This window comes from Ranitomeya imitator, chromosome 3 (assembly GCF_032444005.1).
Source record: "Ranitomeya imitator isolate aRanImi1 chromosome 3, aRanImi1.pri, whole genome shotgun sequence".
Taxonomy (NCBI): Eukaryota; Metazoa; Chordata; class Amphibia; order Anura; family Dendrobatidae; genus Ranitomeya; species Ranitomeya imitator.
In genome coordinates, this window is record NC_091284.1 from 76,355,821 (window position 1) to 76,378,727 (window position 22,907).

Here is a 22,907-nt window from a genome sequence, read left to right on the forward strand (position 1 = left end):
GATGATGATGCTGCATATGTCCAGGGACGCACCTGGTTCCTCTGGCAATCCTTCAAGGAAAGCACAGGGTTCCTGACTTGGCTGCGTACATACTCATAATTCTCAATACGTGGGCGTATACATTGCTGGGTCTCCCTTAATCCCCCCTTCTTCCCCTTCCCCCCCCCCTTTTTTTTTTCTCTCTCTTCTTCTCTTTCTTTTTTCTCCTATCTCTACAATTGCTTTTCTCACAGGTTTTGTATCCTGTATCCATGTCCCGAGGTGATTCTCAAGATGAGAAGCATGTACCCTTTATGTGCCAGAGTCCTTGTTCAACTACACTTGTGCTGTGTGCTCAGAGGCGTAATGTATAGTTCTGGACATTGTAATGATTCATTTTATTGTTTTTCCTGTTTAAAATTTCAATAAATATATTTACTGAAAAAAAAAAAATATTTCAAACAATAATATCATGTTGTTATCAATAAATATGTGAGAATCACAAAAAACAGAAAAGAACAGAGGACAAATAATTTGCCAAAGCAGCATGAGGCGCCTGGCAGCACGGCAGCAGGACTTACACAACCTCTGTAGATCAACCATGGCTACAGGTATAGTAAGCTAACATGCTAAACCTTAAATCTATTTACTCCTTTGGGACAGAGTTTTAAGCTGGGTAGTTACTTTCTCTAAATATGGTTTATTATCCCAGTTCACTCATACCCTGTTTGAATCCCTATACCAAATCTATAATGATCTAAACATCATGGCTGTATCTATACAGTTATATGAAAAAGTTTGGGCACCCCTATTAATCTTAAGCTTAATGTTTTATAAAAATTATTTTTTTGCAACAGCTATATCAGTTTCATATATATAATAACTGTTGGACATAGTAATGTTTCTGCCTTGAAATGAGGTTTATTGTACTAACAGAAAATGTGCAATCTGCATTCAAACAAAATTTGACAGGTGCATAAGTATGGGCACCATTATCATTTTCTTGTTTTAAATACTCCTACCTACTTTTTACTGACTTACTAAAGCACTTTTTTGGTTTTCTAACCTCATTGAGCTTTGAACTTCATAGCCAGGTGTATGCAATCATGAGAAAAGCTACTTAAAGTGGCCACTTGCAAGTTGTTCTCCTGTTTGAATCACCTCTGAAGAGTGGCATCATGGGCTCCTCAAAACAACTGTCTAATGATCTGAAAACAAAGATTATTCAACATAGTTGTTCAGGGGAAGGATACAAAAAGCTGCCTCAGAGATTTAACCTGTCAATTTCCACTGTGAGGAACATAGTAAGGAAATGGAATAACACAGGTACAGTTCTTGTTAAGGCCAGAAGTGGCAGGCCAAGAAAAACATCAGAAAGGCAGAGAAGAAAAATGGTGAGATCAGTCAAGGACAATCCTCAGACCACCTCCAGAGAGCTGCAGCATCAACTTGCTGCAGATGGTGTCACTGTGGATCGGTCAACTATACAACGCACTTTGCACAAGGAGAAGCTGTATGGGAGAGTGATGCGAAAGATGCCGTTTCTGCAAGCACGCCACAAACAGAGTCAGCAGAGGTATGCAAAAGCACATTTGGAGAAACCAATTTCTTTTTCAAAGAAGGTCCTGTGGACTGATGAAACCAAGATTGAGTTGTTTGGTCATACAAAAAGGCGTTATGCATGGCGGCCAAAAAACACAGCATTCCAAGAAAAACACTTGCTAACCAACAGTAAAATTTGGTGGAGGTTCCATCATGTTTTGGGGCTGTGTGGCCAATGCCGGCACTGGCAATCTTGTTAAAGTTGAGGGACGCATGGATTCCTTTCAGTATCAGCAGATTCTTGACAATAATGTTCACGAATCAATGACATAGTTGAAGTTACGCAGGGGGTGGATTTTTCAGCAAGACAATGATCCAAAACACCACTCCAAATCTACTCAGGCATTCATGTAGAGGAACAATTACACTGTCCTGGAATGGCCATCGCAGTCCCCAGACCTGAATACCATTGAACATCTGTTGGATCATTTGAAGAGGGCTGTCCATGCTCGACGACCATCAAACTTAACTGAACTGGAATTGTTTTGTAAAGAGGAATGGTCAAAAATACCTTCATCCAGGATCCAGGAACTCATTAAAAGCTACAGGAAGCGACTAGAGGCTGTTATTTTTGCAAAAGGAGGATCTACTAAATATTAATGTCACTTTTCTGGTGGGGTGCCCATACTTATGCACCTGTCAAATTTAGTTTGAATGCAGATTGCACATTTTCTGTTAGTACAATAAACCTCATTTCAAGGCAGAAACATTACTGTGTCCAACAGTTATTAGATATATGAAACTGAAATAGCTGTTGCAAAAAATAAACAATTTTAAAAAAACATTAAGCTTAAAGGGAACCTGTCACCCCGAAAATCGCGGGTGAGGTAATCCCACCGGCATCAGGGGCTTATCTGCAGCATTCTGTAATGCTGTAGATAAGCCCCTGATGTTACCTGAAAAAGGAGAAAAAGACGTTAGATTATACTCACCCAGGGGCGGTCCCGCTGCTGGTCAGGTCGGATGGGCGTAATCTAACGTCTTTTTCTCCTTTTTCAGGTAACATCGGGGGCTTATCTACAGCATTACAGAATGCTGCAGATAAGCCCCTGATGCCGGTGGGATTACCTCACCCGCGATTTTCGGGGTGACAGGTTCCCTTTAAGATTAATAGAGGTGCCCAAACTTTTTCATATAACTGTATATATATAGAATCTCAGATTGAGGCCTTTTATACACTATTTAGCTTAGTGTGGTGTGGGTTTTACCCTGCAGTTTGCTGCTTTGGCAATTTTTTTGTCCTCTGTTCTTGTCTGTTTTTTTGTGATTCTCACATATTTATTTATAACATGATATTATTGTTTGAAATATTTAAATAAAGTTTATTACTTTTGCAAATTTTGTTGCTTCCATCATGCTGTATAGTCCTAGAAACATTAATATGAAAACCTGGACTGTAGCATTATAGGTTTAGTCTAAGTGCACACGTCGCAGAATTGCCACGGAAATTTCTGCGGCAATTCTGCAACTCCTGCCGCGGGTGTATCGCATACGGAATTGGCATGCATATTCCTGCTAAAAACTAGCATTTTGCAAGCATAATTAGCTTGCAGAATGCTAGCGTTTTCCAAGCGATCTGTAGCATCGCTTGGAAAACTGATTGACAGGTTGGTCACACTTGTCAAACATAGTGTTTGACAAGTGTGACCAACTTTTTACTATATGGTAAAAAGATATAATGTTAAAAATAGTAAACAAAAAATTAAAAAAATGGTTATTCTCACCTTCCGAAGGCAGCCGATCTCCTCAGCGGTGCATGCGACGGCTCCGTTCCTATAGATGCTTTGTGTGTAGGACCTGCGATGACGTCACGGTCATGTGACCGCGAAGTCATCGCAGGTCCTTCACACAAAGCATCCATGGGAATGCAAGCGGCCGCGTGCACCGCTGAGAGGTGGGAAGAGTCCGGGGGCCATCAGAAGGTGAGTATATCACTATTTTTTATTTTAATTCTTTTTTTTAACAATTATATGTTGCCCAGTCCGTGAAGGAGAGTCTCCTCTTCTCCACCCTGGGTACCAACCGCACATGATCTGCTTACTTTCCGAATGGTGGACATAGCCCCGCGAGGGAAGTAAACAGAACAATGCATTCCTATGTGTGTGGAATCCCCGCGATTCCGCAAATTTAATGAACATGCTGCGTTTTTTTCTGAAATGCGATTCCGCTCAAAAAAACAATGCAGCATGTGCACAAAAAATGCGGATTGCATTCTATTAAATAGGATACTTAATGTGAGCATTATTTTTGCGGTTTTATAGCTTTTTTATGGCGAAAAAACGTGAAAAATCTGCTACGTGTACACACAGCCTTAAATGTTTTAGCTGCTTTGGAAGCAAAAATTTATTTTTGGAAGATAATTTATAGGTTGTGCTGCACTCTTCTATTTTTGAAGACTAAAATGCAAAAGGGTCCAAAGTTCCACTGATGGCATTGATAATGAGCTTGAACTACTCCTGTACCATTCGGTCCAGTCATTCACAATGTGTGAAATGACTCACAGAAATTGCTTTTCCACTTACACTGCTGCTGCTAATGTTTTTGTGATAAAAGAAGCGGATGGCTGGCACACAACTTAAAATGGAGTGTATGGTGCTAGTGAAAGGATTGAGAAATCCCATAAACAGCAAAGTCAGTAATCACTGCACTCATAACAGGGTGTATTTTGCTTCAAGTGAAACTTATTAGAGAATGTGGCAGACGATAAGCGACAGGTAAGATGTTTCGGCCACACTGTGGCCTTGATCACAATGTCGCGTTGCAAGAAATTCTGTCAGTCTTAATTATATAGTCCCATCAGGGGAACAGGTTATTGTTAGGTATGTTGCTAATGTCCACCTTGAAAAGGTATATCTGAGTCCTGGGATTAGGGTATATAGGACATTTGAGGCTCACGTTGCACGGAGTATAGGCCTTGAGGGAGGTATATGTGCTAATAATGGCGCGATCAGCAGAGTCCCGTGGTGCCTAGAATCGTAGCTTGAAAAGCCGACGTTGGTGGCAAAGTGGCAGGGCTGGCCGGTGGGCGCCCAGGAGAGGGAGGATGATGTTTATGATGACACCTTGAAGTTTCCAGGGTTGGACGTCTAGAACTGCAATGCACACTATGTGCTTCACTGCTGTCTTGGGGAAAACCACTCTAAAGGTTGTCGACAAGTGTGTTTTGATACTCTAGCATCCACGTGTCCCTTTCCAGGGGGGAAAGCATCTGGCTAAATTTACTCTTGTACCTTGGATCTAACAGAGTGGAAACCCAGTAGTCAGCACTATTTCTAATCATAAGAATATGGACATCATGTTGAAGATGGTGCAGCAAGAAGGCGCTCTTAGCTTTGGCATGTGTAGAAGGAAACATTCTTTTACACTGAGAGAGGGTGGAGTACAGAGGATAGGATAAACTGCTGGACCGTGAGTATGGTGCAGGCAGAGATGTTATGGTGGATTGAGAAAGATGTGTTGTGCTGGGTGACACAAAAACAGCTAGCATGTCCACTTCCGTAACAGTTGATGGGCTCTCACTCACCCAGATTATAGAAGGTAAACAAGTAGATTTTCTGTAGCTGGAGACCTGAGTGAGAAGACTTGGCATGGTGATGAAGGAGGAAGAAGCAGCAGCAGATGTGGTTGGCGAGGCCAGCTAGTCGGCATTTTAGCTCAGTGAGATTCCCGCACTAAGGCTTGTTGATAGCGCATGTGCCGGTTCCTGCATGTAGTAGTCAAATTATTGCAATATTTGCCTCTACTGTGTCTTTTTTGCAAAGTTGGCAAATAATGTGAGTTGGGTCATCCTTTGCAGTCTCAAAAAAAAGGCCCAGGCCAGGCAATAATTTTCACCCCTGCAAACTGCACACTCGCGACCAGTGCTGGCCATAGCTACAGGCGGGGCTAAGGAAGCAGTACTTGTCATGGTTTAATCACTTTGTGCCTGTGCGGCAAGTGGCAGTGTAACTTCCTCATCTTCCTCCTCTACCTTCTCTGTTGAGCTACTCAGCTGCCTACTTCTGGATTCACACCAAGTGAGATCTACAACCTCATTGTCATCCTCTCTGTTATCCTACTCCTCGCCCTCAGAGTCACCCTCCTTTTTTTCCTGCTCTGACAGCACAGAACAGCCCGTGTGAACCTCTGGTATTTGAGTCTCATCAGGATTACCTCCACCCCTGGTGGCTAACATCTGCTGATGAGAGTCTGGATTCTGCTTGGACCCTACTTCATCCAGCCCTGGATCCAACAGGAAAAAAATTGCGGCATCAGTGCAGATGTTTTCCTCCTCTGGATGCTGTGAATCTTTGGAGCAGACATCTGATGCCCATGGAATAGATTGTGTGAACAGCTCTGCAGACTGGCCCACCTGTGGTTCCGCACAGTCAGTTGGGTAGTTGGAATTTTTTTGATGCGGCGGGAAACAAGGGAGATTAAGATGCCAGCTCTGAGGACTATACTGTGTGTGATGTTATGGTGGAGGAAGAGGAGAGGCCACTTGATGCAGCGCTTGCCATCCACTGGGGCACATTCTCTTTCTGGCCCTCATCTACAAGGTGTACCACTGTGCAGCTGCCAAAGAAAGAGAGTCAAGTAGCTTGTCCAGTAACAAAGTTGTCAGTTGTCTATGGGTAGGACGAGACGGTATTTTTGACTTCAGTAGCCAGTCACAGAAGCCCTTGAGCAATGACATTGTGTATGGTTTCTGTGCTTTGATTGGCTGCCAAAATGTACACACATTAAATTATTTAAAAAAAAAAACGATACTTCGCCGCTCCTCTGACCTATGCACACTCACTCCCCTCATAATATAGGTACCCTGCTCATCATACAGCACCACTATCCTAGACAAAGTCATAACAAAAGCAATAGTGGAAATGCAATCATTTACCGATCAGTGACCAAATTTTGGCAACTTTGAGGAAAAATGCTAGGGAAATCGAACACGAACCCGAATGAGCTACGTTTGTGCAGAATTTGAGATTGGCGAATTTTTTCAGAACAAGTTAATTCATCTTTATTAAATAAACTTGATTGCATATTTTTATATGCCAAATTTAAGGTAAGCTTTTACAGGCGGGTGCTACAAAAAATGTCACCATAACCATGACACCTTTTCAGGCAACACTCTCCACTCCTCCGAGCATTACTGTTTGGTAAGTTTCAGGAAGACTTAACTGAAACGCTGGAGATTTGCCTGCTTTTTCAGTATTCTTTTTTTAAAACATGAGCCTCCGTGACATTTCAGGGGAATTGGCAAGTATGTAAAAAATATTTATGTACCATGCTAGAGAGTAGTTATTGCCTCTTGCTGTCTATTACAAATATCATGCATTCAAGACTAAGTAGGTGACGGTATTTTAATTAAGCATTCCTGAAGATGAAATCTAAGTAGTCTTGAAAGTTTGCTCTTTGTAATCAGCTGTTCATTTAGCCAATAATCAGTAGCATTTACTGAGAACTCTTAAGGTACCGTCACACTTAGCGACGCTGCAGCGATACCGACAACGATCCGGATCGCTGCAGCGTCGCTGTTTGGTCGCTGGAGAGCTGTCACACAGACCGCTCTCCAGCGACCAACAATGCCGGTAACCAGGGTAAACATCAGGTAACTAAGCGCAGGGCCGCGCTTAGTAACCCGATGTTTACCCTGGTTACCATCCTAAAAGTAAAAAAAAACAAACACTACATACTTACCTACAGCCGTCTGTCCTCCAGCGCTGTGCTCTGCTCTCCTCCTGTACTGTCTGTGTGAGCACAGCGGCCGGAAAGCAGAGCGGTGACGTCACCGCTCTGCTTTCCGGCTGACCGACGCTCACAGCCAGTACAGGAGGAGTGCAGAGCACAGCGCTGGAGGACAGACGGCTGTAGGTAAGTATGTAGTGTTTGGTTTTTTTACTTTTAGGATGGTAACCAGGGTAAACATCGGGTTACTAAGCGCGGCCCTACGCTTAGTTACCCGATGTTTACCCTGGTTACCAGCGAAGACATCGCTGAATCGGTGTCACACACGCCGATTCAGCGATGTCTATGGGGAGTCCAGCGACCAAATAAAGTTCTGGACTTTCTTCAGCGACCAGCGACAGCACAGCAGGGGCCTGATCGCAGCTGCCTGTCACACTGGACGATATCGCTAGCGAGGACGCTGCAACGTCACGGATCGCTAGCGATATCGTCTAGTGTGACGGTACCTTTACCTTTATCTTTACTGGGCCACTTTACATTTCCAAATTTTGTGGTCTGTGTACTGACTACGATTTCTGACCTAAACTAAACATCCTCATATATGCCTATATTTGACCTTGAGACCCACAGCAAGTCGAAAAATTGTGGTCCATACACGATATATAGTGAAATTTGAATGCGTGAAATCAACCTTATCCTACATGTGCACTGATTTTAAAGTTCTAGATCCTGTAGCATGTTTAAAAAAATGAGTAATGTTTCCAGTTACAATTTTGGAAAAGTTGCAACGATGCTCTTGAAGTTAATTGAAATGTAGATATTTAATTAATGTAATCATTTATTTAAAAACATGTCTGCTGGCTGAATGTACTTATGCAAACGAAAAAAAGATTTTCAAATTTCTCTCAGGTGTGGTTATACATATTCACTCAATTCCCGGGGAGAAGTTGCAGATTGTGGAAGTTGAGATTTTTGTGAAGTAATTACATCCGGCTTAGGATGCAAACTGTGATATCTAAAATTTTGTCAAAGCAGTAATTATAATTTTCCACTATAAACTGTATATTTTTAACAAAGATGTCAAGGAAATAATTTTCTACAAGAATAATTTAGAAAAGTATAAATAAAATTATCATGTCAGATCTGCTCGAAATCAAGATAAGGACGCCCCCCTGCAAAGTGACTCCAAAAAAGATGGGAAATATTTTAGCAGAACAGCTATAAAGTAATCAGACAATAAAATAATAATAATAATAATAAGAAGAAGAAGAAGAAGAAAAAGACGAAACAGAAGCAAATTTGCTGTAATTGTAAAACCATCTTAATAGAATTACGGTATTTAATAGAACTTTTCAAATTGTGCAAAACAGACAAATTTTTGGTTGGTCTCAGATTCTAAAGTTTTTATGGTTCATTCTACAGCATTACAACTGTATCGTACATTATGTATCAGCTTCTCTTGGGTACTGTGTATCATCATCCATTGACATATATAGGAGCTGAGCTGCAGCATATGAGAACTGTCATTACGCAGTATATAGAGCTGTGCTTTTCCATTCTGTACATTGTGTATAATTCCCACCACTATAGCTGCAAGCAGCTGTTTGGTAGCGATGGTGGATATTATTCTCCCACTGATCAGATATTAATGATCTAAGTGCTGGAAAATCACTTCAAGGTAGCACTTCTGCATTTTTTTTTCACTTCATTGCTTCATTATAAATAGCTGCGTTATGTGATCCCCAGTAGGACTACCAGTCCAGCACATGCTCTTATGGTTAAACAAGTAGTCAGTCTCTGACTACTATATTTCTATGAAATGCAACTTTACACTGCTAATAGCTGACAAGGAGAAACTTTTCGCCAGCAGGAGGCAGGAAATAGTCTGTAGATGCATCAAATAACCTACCTTAAACATAGATCATCAGGGGACAGCAGTCCTGTGTCACTAATCTATCATTGGCTGCCTTCAAATAGGAACAAGTGCAATGTGAAGAACTGTAATTGAAAATGTAGTCTTCATCAGCGATAAAGAAGAAATTAAGACAGCAAGCAACCTGGAAATGACAAATAAACTAAAACAGATATACCTAAAGCATACATAGGAGTCTCTACATTATTTATTATATAATAATAACCTGTGTTGCACAATATAGGAATAAAATGTTTTGTTGTTTTTTTAACTGTAGTTTTCGCAGTGACACAGTGCCAGATCTAGTGTATGACTGATATTACCGATGTCTTATGGACATTATTGGAAAGGTAGAGTACATAGTATATCTTGGGTTCCCTAAAAAGACCGACTAGGTGCATATATTACCTACACAAACACTGTTAGCTTTAGACTTTGGTTTTGAGTGTCTCAACTTTTCCTCATAGAATATAAATATGAACAAACACATCCTTGCTTCTTCCTCCTGCATCCAATCTCTACGAGATAGCATGCAGCTTATATTCCACTGAGTATCTCCATTTAGAAAGACATCCTGCAGCATTTTATAAGCAGTCATTCCCATTAATGCAGTAAACAAAAAATTCCAAATAGTTAAAAAAACACAGAATAATTAAAAAATCAAGAAAATATTGCAAAGTATTTGCAAATTTACTGAACTTTTCACATAGATTTGTAGGCTGTGAAATCATTCGTCCTGTTCAGCCAGATGAATGAATGGCAGAATCTTGGGATTGGATAAAGAAGGTAAGTAATGAGGTAGGTTTTGGAAATCTTTGATCAAGTAAACAGTAGAAACAAATGACGATACCGGAGGAAAGACATGGGAGTGGGGAGGAGGGCAGGTTGGAGCTGTTTCTGATGTTGTTAATCTCCTCTTTGATGTACTCAGTTAAGATGCACGATGTGTGGGGTGGGGGGAGATTGGAGAGTACAAGAGTACAAGGTACTAAATAGCTAAGTGTTGTGGGAATGAGATAATAGGAAACAAGAAATTTCTTTATAGTTGGAAGATAGAGTGAGTTGGAAAGTCATCTTAAAAAGTTGAGTTTATTTTATCTACTGTTAGAAATATCTAGTTTTGTTATTAGCTTGGTATGTTTGCTGTATCATTGCTGATGGACTCGATTAGTGTAGATATTGTTGGAAGGGGCTGATATAACAGTAAAATAATATCCTATAAGGAAAAAATAGCAAAAGATGCAAAGATAAACATGAAAATTTCAGACATATCTAAGTTCTGTTTTCGGGCTGGAGGAGTATGAATAAAGGTGATGGATAGAGAGTGACAGAAAGTTTTTGGATGTTATATATGGAGGCCAGTTATAGGAGAATATGTCCTTCTAGATGGCGGCCCAATTCTAACACATCGGGTATTCTAGAATATGTATGTATGTATATAGCAGCCACATAGTATATAGCACAGGCCATGTAGTATATAGGAGCCACGTAGTATATAGCAGCCATGCAGTATATAACACAGCCACGTAGTATATAACACAGCCCACGTAATGTATAGCACAGGCCACGCAGTATATAACACAATCCACGCAGTATATAACACAGCCCACGCACTATATAACACAGCCCACGCAGTATATAACACAGCACACGCAGTATATAACACAGCCCACGCAATATATAACACAGCTCACGTAATATATAGCACAGCCCATGCAGTATATAACACATCCACGCAATATATAACACAGCCCACATAATATATATAGCACAGCCCACGCAGTATATTACACAGTCCATGCAGTATATAACACAGCCCACGCACTATATAACACAGCCCACGCAGAATATAACACAGCCCACGCAGTATATAACACAGCCCACGTAGTATATAACACAGCACAAGCAATACATAACACAGCCCATGTAATATATAGCACAGCCCACGCAGTATATAACACAGGCCACACAATATATAACACAGCCACGCAGTATATAATACAGCCCATGCAGTATATAACACAGGGCACGCAGTATATAACACAGCCCTTGTAATATATAGCACAGCCCGTGAGGTATATAATACAGCCCATGCAGTATATAACACTGCCCACATAGTATATAGCAGTCACGCAGCATATAGCACAGCCCACATAGTATATAGCAGTGTGGGCACCATATCCCTGTTAAAAAAAAAATAATTAAAATAAAAGATAGTTATATACTCACCCTCCGGCGCCCAGCGAAGCTGTCCCGATGCGCGCGCGGTTGCCGCCAGCTTCCGTTCCCAGAGATGCATTGCGAAATTACCCAGATTACTTAGCTAAGTCTTCTGGGTAATTTCGCAATGCATCTCTGGGAACGGAAGCTAGCGGCAGCCGCGCGCGCATCGGCGGACGACGGAAGGTGAGAATTGCAGGTTTTTTGTTTTTTATTATTTTTAAAATTAGATTTTTTTACTATTGATGCTGCATAGGCAGCATCAATAGTAAAAAGAAGGTCACACAGGGTTAATAGCAGCATTAACGGGGTGCGTTACACCGCGGCATAACACGGTCTGTTAATGCTGCCATTAACCCTGTGTGAGCGCTGACTGGAGGGGAGTATGGAGCGGGCGCCGGGCACTGACTGGACGAAAGTAGGGAGGGACTAATTCTCAGCTGGGCTGTGTCCGTCACTGATTGGTCACGGCCGACCTGGGATTTCAGTGACAGACAGACAAACAGACAGACAGACAAACAGATGGAAGTGCCCCTTAGACAATTATATATATACTGTAGATATCGATGTCCACTTCTGCTGTATATAGCAGTGAGTTTTTGTGTCCCATATCTGTTCCATCTTTCTATCAATGTGATCTATATGTGTCTGTCCCCTCTGCATGGGTTCTATTTACATGTAATAATAGTGGTGTGGTAGTCGGGGGCTGAAGTAGGGGAGTTAGAAGGATGAGTTCTGAATCGCCAGTTACAGCTGATGAGGCTTCATTTTGAGTGGTTTGTTAAGCTTCTAGTGTGGCATCATCATGGTGGTCAATTATTCCAACCTATTGGAGTTGGGCAAACTGCAATATGAAGAAAAACAAGCTATTCACTACCGTTCAAAACTTTAGGGTCACTTAGAATTTTCCTTATTTTTGAAAGAAAAGTTTTTTCAATGAAGCTAACATTACATGATTCAGAAATACACTCCATACATTGTTAATGTGGTAAATGACTATTCTAGCTGCAAACGTCTGGTCTGTAATGCAATATCTTCATAGGTATATAGAAGCCCTTTTCCAACAACCATCACTCCAGTGTTCTTATGGAACTTTGTGTTTGCTAACTGTGTAAGAAGGCTAATGGATGGTTAGAATACCCTTGAAAACCCTTGTGCAAGTATGTTAGTGGATCACCCCCAGACACAGACACAGGGCCACGAGTTCTCGGTACCGGGCCTCTCTGGTTCGGTTCTGAGGCTGTCACGGTGGCTAGACCCGGTCCGCGACCCTGCTAAGTGGGTCCAATAAAGGTGGTGCAGTCTGTCAGGGGTTCGTGACGCCACCTGTGGTGTTCGGTCAGGGTGACCGACGCTGCTGTGGGGTCCGCTGGGGTGATGGAATAGCAGCTGGATGGTATACCTTCCCACAGGTGAAGTATGTCCCCAGGGCTTCCCAGTAAGGTGGATGGTGATGGTGTGAGGTGTAGGCAATAACGAGGACACAGGGTTGCAGTCTCTTTACCTCTTTACTGAAGACTTCAGGATCCTCAATCCAGAGCACGTTTAACAGGGCTATCAGAGACAGGCCGGCCTGATGGGCACTTCCAGAGTTTCCCTCGCAGATGGAAATCGTTGCCCACCACTAGCGACTGTGAATTGTAGTCCTACCCTGCTGAGCATTCGGAATAGTCCTCACAACTGCTGTTCTCTTTCGTCGTTCTCTACAGCTCTCTCTCTCTTTAGTTCCAGATGTTGCTAGTTTCTCATCCCCCAGTATGTTTGGGCTAGGACGCACCCGTATGACGGGAAGGCCTGGAGGTCTTCCGGGATCCTAGAGACGCCCCTCTCCCACTGTTGCCCCCTATGTCTTCTTAGGAAATTTAAGATAGACAGCCAACCTATAATTAACTGTCCTGCGGAGTTTGAAGTAAGGCCTAAAGTCAGTTACTCCCGCGGTGTTCCGGCCACCAGCTACGCGCCTCAGTAGGATGTTGCCTCGGTCTCACGGCACGACTCCTACTGGTACTCCTTTTTGCTTGATCTCGTTTACACTGTTCCACAACATCCTTCCTTTCTTGTCTCTTTCTTAGGATACCGCCGCAAGGAGGTGCAGGTGCGGCTCCGTTACATTCTGCTCTGTTCGCTAGGCACCTGCCAGGTTCCCACGCCTGACAGGGACCCCCCTGTGTCTTCTTCCTGCAACACCCCCTGCCACGGGATGTTGCCTGAATCCAACCCAGTCAGCTTCTGACTAACTTTCTATCCAACCCCTAGTTTTACCAGTGTGAGGAGGGGCCCAATAAATAAAGCCTTTTGCTCCCCCTAGTGGCCGGAGTGTGAAGTGTAATGTGTGCTGGTGATACCTGGTCAGGAGAATTCCTTCAGTGCCATCAGACATACCATCACTCCCCTTAGTGGCAGAGTGTCATACTGCAACGACCAGGTCTCTGGGGCACTGCATTAGCACAGCTGAAAACAGTTTGGCTGATTAGAGAACCTATAAACCTGACCTTCCTTTGAGCTAGTTGAGTATCTGGAGCATTACATTTGTTGGTTCCATTAAACTGTCAAAATGGCCAGAAAAAAAGAACTTTCATGTGAAACTCGACAGTCTATTCTTGTTCTTAGAAATTAAGGCTATTCCATGCGAGAAATTGCCAAGAAACTGAATATTTCCTACTACTCCCTTTGGAGGAGAGCACAAACAGGCTCTAACAAGAGTAGAAAGAGAAGTGGGAGGCCCTGCTGCACAACTGAGCAACAAGACAAGTACATTAGAGTCTGAAGTTTGAGAATTCAACACCTCACAGGTCCTCAACTGGCAGCATCATTAAATAGTACATGCAAAATGCCAATGTCAACGTCTACAGTGAAGAGGCGGCTCCGGGATGCTGGCCTTGAGGGCAGAGTGGCAATGAAAAAGCCATATCTGAGACTGGCTAATAAAAGGAAAAGATTAATATGGGCAAAAGAACACAGACATTGGACAGAGGACGATTGTAAAAAACTGTTATGGACCAACCAATCCAAGTTTGAGGTATTTGGATCACACAGAAGAACATTTGTGAGACGCAGAACCACTGAAAAGATGCTGGAAGAGTGCCTGATGCCATCTGTCAAGCATGGTGGAGGTAATGTGATGGTCTGGGTTGCTTTGGTGCTGGTAAAGTGGGAGATTTGTACAAGGTAAAAAGGATATTGAATAAGGAAGGCTATCACTCAATTTTGCAACCCCATGCCATTCCCTGTGGACAGCGCTTGATTGGAGCCAATTTTATCCTATAACAGGATAATGACCCAAAGCACACCACAAAATTATGCAAAACTATTTAGTGAAGAAGCAGGCAGCTGGTATTCTATCTGTAATGGAGTGGCCAGCGCAGTCACCAGATCTCAACCCCATTGAGCTGTTGTGGGAGCAGCTTGACCGTATGGTACACAGAAAGTGCCCATCAAGCCAAACCAATTTGTGGGAGGGGCTTCTGGAAGCATGGGGTGAAATTTCTCCAGATTACCTCAGCAAATTAACTACTAGAATACCAAAGGTTTGCAATGCTGTAATTTCTGCAAAGGGGGCATTCTTTGATGAAAGCAAAGTTTGAAGGAGAAAATTATTATTTCAAATAAAAATCTTTTTTTCAAACCTTGTCAATGTCTGGACTAGATTTTCAATTCATTTGGCATCTCATTTGATTAATAAAAGTATGAGTTTTCATGGAAAACACAAAATTGTCTGGGTGACCCTAAACTTTTGAACGGTAGTGTAAGTAGAAGCAAAGTTTAGCAAGAGACAAGCATATCCAAAGAGAGGTTAGTGCCATGATTCTCAGAGGCCACAAGTTCTAAAAGGATGCCTTGGACAAACTTGGCATAAGCCACTCCATCTGGCAGATTCCAGAGGTACCCATCTTTCATTCTTTAACCCCTGTACAAGGATCCGGTCTTAGAACGGGGATCCAATGGATTTCTTTTATGTAAGGGCTGCCGTCCGAAGGAGCGAATCAATGTTATCAAGCAGGGTCAAAGCCAAGAGTCAGAAGTCAAGCTGAAGTCAAAGAACAGGTATAATCAGAATAACAAACAGGAGCTCAGCACAGCAGTGTGCACCAGGACAGCAACGCTATTGATCTATTGACTGGCAATCAGTCAAGATTAGAGCTTCGGGGGTTTATATAGCTGACTGCCCCTCCAGGGCTCTCTGGAGGGAGTGATTAAAACCTAGACCAAAATTATCCCCATAGCTCCCTCGAAAAGCAGGGGTTATTGCAGGCTGTAGAAATTTCTAAGGAGATGAATTTTCAGGTTGTGTCCATGAAGGTTTCAATTAGAAACACATTTGGATTTGTTGAGGCACTGAATTCTAGAGGTTGGGGGATGCACAGGAAAAATGGAGACATTTGGGTGAGGAATGTGCAAGGGTGGAGAAAAGAAGCAGATCTTGTGAGGGGATTAGTTTGAATATGCATGGGGGACACAGATTATGGACAGCCATGTAAGTCATTGTTAGTAAGTAATTTAAACTTGATTTACTAGTGAATTGGAAGCCAGTGAAGGGATTGTCAGAGGGCCAAGGCAAAGGAGTACTCAGGGTAGGGGAAGATTATTCAGGCAATTGAGTTAAGGGCAGACTGGAAAGGAGTGAGAGTGTTAATCAGGAGGCCAAAGAGCAGAATATTGCAATAGTCGAGGAGGGAGATGATGAGCCTATGCGCTAACATATTTGTTGATTCGGGGTTGATGAAAGGACAAGTTCTGTAAATATTTTTTAGTTGGAGGTGTCAGAAGGTAGTAAGTAAGGGCTTGCATTGTGTGTTTGAAGGACAATTTAGGTGCACACAGGGTTGGACTGGCCCACCAGAGAACTGGAAAATCCTCTGGTGGGTCCTGGCTTTCCCTTCAAGAGAGTTTATAGTGCAAACCTTGCAGCTGGGGGCTCTTGAGTAGGGAAGAACCTGGTTTCACCCTATGGATTTGAACAGTATCTGAACGAACACATGATTACCAATCGAGTCAGCAAGCAGAGTCAATTACTAACATTGTAAATCTTATGGCTATACCGCTTGATACAGTGCCTTTTAATGATAATTCATGGGTTTTGTATACATGAAAGGTGGGTCCTCAGAATCAAGTCCTCTGGTGGGCCCAACGTTCTTCAGTATGACACTGGGTGCACAGAGTTACTTTTCAGATTATGCTGCTTTCCTCACAAGCCACAAATTTGACATACTATTTATCTCTATTGTCATCAAAGCAAAAAAAGGAGATGACAATTAGTAAATTGAGTGGTTGGGTGGATACCATCGATGAGAAAAATGGTGTTGTCCATAAAGATAATGGAAGAGATATATGCGGAAGTCTAGTATCAGGGTCATAACTGTAATTTATAGGGTCCTTTACCAATACCCAGATAATGGGATGCCACTTCATTGAAACATTTTTGTCCTGCTAAAAAATCTGATTTTAAGTGGATCCATTTTTTTTAACATGGAAAGTCTATAGAAAATGGATCAGTTACATAGCCATCCATTTTTCTTTCCTTTGAAAAGGATCCATTTTTTGCTGACAGGATCAGTTTCCAATGGAACAAAACTAATGGCTATTGAACTGATTAGTTTTCCATAGACTTCAATGTTAAAAAAATAACAGATCCAGTTGAAATCACTTAGGTTTTTTTTCGTCGGACAAAAACATTTTGTCTCAGCAACATTTTTGTCATTGGATTTCTGGATCAGTTCTGAACCCAACCTAAGGCAAACAGCAAAAGTACTAGTTTGAGCAGTAACCAAATATAGAGTAGTTTCACTTAAAAGGTCTGTGGAGCTGTAGGCGCTTTCCTCATTTGCATTTTTTTTAAAGTCACTTTCTTCTTTTGTCCTGTGGTACTAGTTGCCATTTTTGGTGCCAAATTCATCAAAATGCCAAATGCGATAAATGTATCCGGTGCAAAGTCAAAAACGGGCTTACTTCTTGTCTAGAACTGTTTTTTTTATTTCTGCCACCAAAAGTCGCAAACAATATGCCAAAATGTTGTCGTATTCAAAAATATAGCAGCGGAGACTGGAGTGAAGTTTTGCAGGATAAATTATCTGGAATTGATAGCCTTTGCCCACAAAGTGGAAAACAAAAACAAAACAGGCATGCACCTATAAAAAAGGTGCAAATCGAGTAATGAATTGGGTGCAAACCAAAAAAAAAAGGTGCAAAACACACCACACTAGGGCGCAAAGGCAATGATGAATTGGGACCTTCGTGTTCCTATGTGGTAATTTGAGGGGCAGCAGTTTTGGGAACAATGCTGTCTGCATTTATATGCGTTCTAGGACGCCATAGAAGTCAGCTCTTCAAGGCTGCGGGAATGCAGCCATCCTTCAGCAAACATCTTCCCCTTCACAAATAGTTGTCTGATGTCCTGTGATTTGGGGTTTTCTCAATGACCATGGAGTCAGGATGATTGTAAACTCCAGGCCCAGCACTGAGGGAGGCGAGAACGTTTTCATGATCAAGGTTCACATCTGTCAGCCTGCTAGATTCAGAGCTCAGTATCGTGCCAAGACCAGGTGAGAACAGCATGCCGTACAGGGGAATCACACTGCTCCCGTATGTTGGCAACCACATTTACATATCTTAATTTGTACAATAGAAAAGTAGACTGAGAATAGCAACAGAGAAAACAAGTCGCTTATACCCTGTGTAAACCAGCCAATGATCAAACACTGGATCCCAACAATTGGACTGGTCAATCAGGCAGGAAGTCACCCAACGAGCAAGCGTTTATACCATCTTAATTATTGTTATCGACAGCACTTAGCCCCGTGCCAACAAGAGATGTGCCGTTGACTACATGATGGTCTATGCACACAGAACAATTGTGAAGGCTGGCTCACACTGGCGTATAAATCGGCCTAGTGCTATCCGATGGTTTATTAGATAGCGCTCGGCCCAGTGTTATACTATGGGGCAGTGCAGATCTCAGGGTTTTTTCTCATGGCGATTTGGCAGCATGCTGCGAGGGGCTCTTCAAATCGAATAATGTGCTCCCATTCCAATCTATGGGTGCATGTAAAACATCGGACTGCACTTGGACGTCATCCTAGTGCAGCCCGACATCCGCAGACTTAGACACTGGAGAAGAGAAAGCTATTAAGTTCTTAATCTTCCCCTCACCTATAACCTGTTTGTCTCATGTGAGAGAATCGGATCACAGTAAGAGGACACTCGGATCAAACTCTGACAGAGTGTCATTACCATAATCAATCTGATTTTCTGGCATGAGAGAATCTGAACTCGTGTGACACTGGCCAAATATTGATCGTTCTGTGCACATAGATTGGTCGTCCTCACGTCTAAACAGGCCAGGAAGCGACCATTGATCAACTTGTACAGTATATAGCAGACCCCACTGATCTTAGATATCAATATAAAAGTCGCTGACAATCTCCATAAATATAAACACTACTTTAAGGAGAAGTTATAATCAGAAAATGACATACTGCTTAGATCATTTTATTGTTGCATGTAATTTTTATGGATGATTCACTATTAAAGTTCAAAGAGGTCTCAATATTTAATAAAGATTTTTTTGATACTTTTTGCATGTTATGTATAGAACTCCATTTTTTGGAAGTTTTCTTATTATTCAGGAGTATACATGTGCTATCCTTATATGCACATATAATATACTGTATATACTCGAGAATAAGCCGACCCGAGTATAAGCCGAGCCCCCTAATTTTGCCACAAAAAACTGGGAAAACTTATTGGCTCGAGTATAAGCCTAGGGTAGAAAATGCAGCAGCTACCGGTGAATTTAAAAAATAAAAATAGATGCTCCATACCGTTCATTATTGCCCCATAGATGCTCCATAGAAAGCTGTGCCACATATAATGCTCTGCACCGTTCATTATGGCCCCATAGATGCTCCATATAAAGCTGTGCCATATAAAATGCTCTGCACCATTCATTATGGCCCCATAGTTGCTCCACATAAAGCTGTGCCACATATAATGCTCTGCACCGTTCATTATGGCCCCATAGATGCTCCATATAAAGCTGTGCCATATAAAATGCTCTGCACCGTTCAGTATGGCCCCATAGATGCTCCACATAAAGCTGTGCCATATATAATGCTCTGCACTGTTCATTATGGCCCCATAGATGCTCCACATAAAGCTGTGCCATATATAATGCTCTGCACCGTTCATTATTGCCCCATAAGATGCTCCATATAAAGCTGTGCCACATATAATGCTCTGCACCGTTCATTATGGCCCCATAGATGCTCCATATAAAGCTGTGCCATATATAATGCTCTGCACCGTTCATTATGGCCCCATAGATGCTCCATATAAAGCTGTGCCATATATAATGCTCTGCACCATTCATTATGGCCCCATAGTTGCTCCACATAAACCTGTGCCATATATAATGCTCTGCACTGTTCATTATGGCCCCATAGATGCTCCACATAAAGCTGTGCCATATATAATGCTCTGCACCGTTCATTATTGCCCCATAAGATGCTCCATATAAAGCTGTGCCACATATAATGCTCTGCACCGTTCATTATGGCCCCATAGATGCTCCATATAAAGCTGTGCCATATATAATGCTCTGCACCGTTCATTATGGCCCCATAGATGCTCCATATAAAGCTGTGCCATATATAATGCTCTGCACCGTTCATTATGGCCCCATAGATGCTCCATATAAAGCTGTGCCACATATAATGCTCTGCACCATTCATTATTGCCCCATAGATGCTCCACATAAAGCTGTGCCATATATAATGCTCTGCACCATTCATTATGGCCCCATAGATGCTCCATATAAAGCTGTGCCCCATATATAATGCTCTGCACCGTTCATTATGGCCCCATAGATGCTCCATAGAAAGCTGTGCCATATATAATGCTCTGCACCGTTGATTATTGCCCCATAGATGCTCCATATAAAGCTGTGCCATATAGAATGCTGCTGCTGCTGCAATAAAAAAAAAAAATCCCATACTCACCTCTCTTGTTCAGAACGCCGGCGCTTTCAATATTTACCTGCTCCTCGTGCGGCTCCGTCTCCAGCACTGACGCTCAGCAGAGGGCGCACACTGACTACGTCACCGCGCCCTCTAACCTGAGCATCACTGCCAGAGGACGCTGGAGACGGAGCCGCACCGGAGCGAGGAGCAGGTAAATATCACGCAGCGCTCCCCTCCCCGTATAATTACCTGCTCCTGGCGCTGTGTCCCTGCAGTCTCGGCTTCTTCCACCGCTGCATCTTCTTCCTGTATTGAGCGGTCACCGATCATTACAGTCATGAATATGCGGCTCCACCTCTATGGGAGGTGGAGCCACATATTCATTTCTGTAATGAGCGGTGCCATGTGACCACTCAATACAGGAAGAAGATGCAGCGCTGGAAGAAGCCGGAACTGCAGGGACCGCCCGGGAGTAGGTGAGTATATCTAGATAGCCCCCGACCCCCTCCCCTGCCGACCCCCGGGTATGACTCGAGTATAAGCCGAGAGGGGGACTTTTAGCCCAAAAAAATGGGCTGAAAATCTCTGCTTATACTCGAGTATATACGGTAATAGTAGGGACTAGTGATGTGTGAGTGTACTTGTTGCTCGGATGGTCTCTGAGTATTTGTTAGTGTTTGGAGATTAAGTTGTCATCGCCTCAGCTGAATGATTTATAGCTATTAGACAGCCTGAGTACATGTGGGGGTTGCCTGGTTGATAGGGAATCCCCACATGTGTTCAGGCTAGCTAGTAGCTGTTAATCATTCAGCTGCGGTGATGAAAACTTAATCTCCGAACACTAACAATTACTCGGAGACCATCCGAGCGTGCTTGGGAAAACCCGAGCAATGAGTATATTCGCTCATCACTAGAAGGGACACATTTGACAGCGGCTCCGCATTGGGGTATCAGCAGGATGAGGGCTTTGTGCAGGGTAGGAACAAAAGGGGATGGGGCTGAAAATGTGAGAAGTCAAATGTGCCTTTATTGTAATCTCTGCAGACGAGTCCTGGCTGGAAGAAAATGTTATGGTGATCTGGGCCAGATGGAAAAGACGGGAATAGTGATGAGCGAGTGTGCTCGTTACTCGAGTTTTCCGAGCATACTCAGGTGTTCTCCGAGTATCTTGGGCGTGCTCGTAGATAATGTTTGAATCGCCGCAGCTGCATGATTTGCAGCTGCTAGACAGCCTGAATACATGTGGGGATTCCCTTACAAAGAGGGAATCCCTGCATGTGTTCAGGTTGTCTAACAGACGCAAATCATGCAGCTGTGGGGACACAAACATAATCTACGAGCATGCCCAAGATACTCGGAGAACACCCGAGCATGCTCGGAAAGCTCGAGTAAGGAGCACACTCGCTCATCACTAGACGGGAAAAGTAGACAACTGAATCTGAAAGAACCTCTCCTCAAAGTCACCAACTGTAACTGTACTGTAATCTCTTATATGTGTTTGTCTTTGTATAGCGATTTATTTTCAGTAATGGCCTGATCATCTGCTGAGGTTCATCTATACCCACGAATAGGGTGGGCCACTGTAGTTGTAATAATAGTTACCTAGTTAGGGACAACTTAGATATTTTGCCCCCCTACACCCCACCACCCCTGAGCAGAACCACTATCTACACCTCTGAAGGGCTTAGATGCTGGAAGCAGCGCCTCATTCCTACCCCCAACTACAAAATGTGGGCACTGTACAGGGACCAGGCACTCCAGAATCACAGCATATTTTGTACATTTCCATGCACAGAAATCACGACATAATATAGCACACAGTACCTAACGTCACATATATCTTTCCAACATGAATTCGTAATGGTGGAATGGGCCTGATGCGGTGTTGCCTCTCACAGCTCTCCTTTCATATATTATAATCCTCATCTTCCGTAGAAATCCTGTGTTTGCCCCTGTGGCTCATTGCTTACGCCTGGAAATAACAAGAACTGTCTTGGAAATATCTCACACAAGACCCATTTATTATATAGAAATATTTATTTTCCCGTGTTCATCATCTGTGGAGGAGAACAGGAGCCTAAGAATGATTCTCGTCCTGCGTGACATGTTCTGTAAAGGGCTTTTACATCAGTCCACTGATTTTTTTTTTATTACATTTGGAAATAAAACGTTTAAATTTCTTCCATGGCATGCGAAATTTAGGCCTCAAGGAAGAAAATGTAGAGGCAAATCTTCCGACACAGTACGAAAAAAGACAGATAGGAGATCTGTACGTGTGGCCTGAGTGCGATCAGATAAAACATTGGCTCACACTCGGACCAATGTTATTCTACGTATGAGGACATGCACATGTCTGATTTTTCCTGGCTGAGTCTGTCTGAGGAAAGACTTGCAGCATTCACAAGTTGCATCTGATATTCATATCACACTCGGCCATGCAAGTCAGTGAGTCTGTGGAAAACATCGGACCGCACTCGGAGGACATAGAGAGGAAGGAGATTTTTTTTCTTATCTTTTCCTCATCTGATTAAACTATGATCAGAGTGTGATTAGCATAATCAGATCAATTTTTT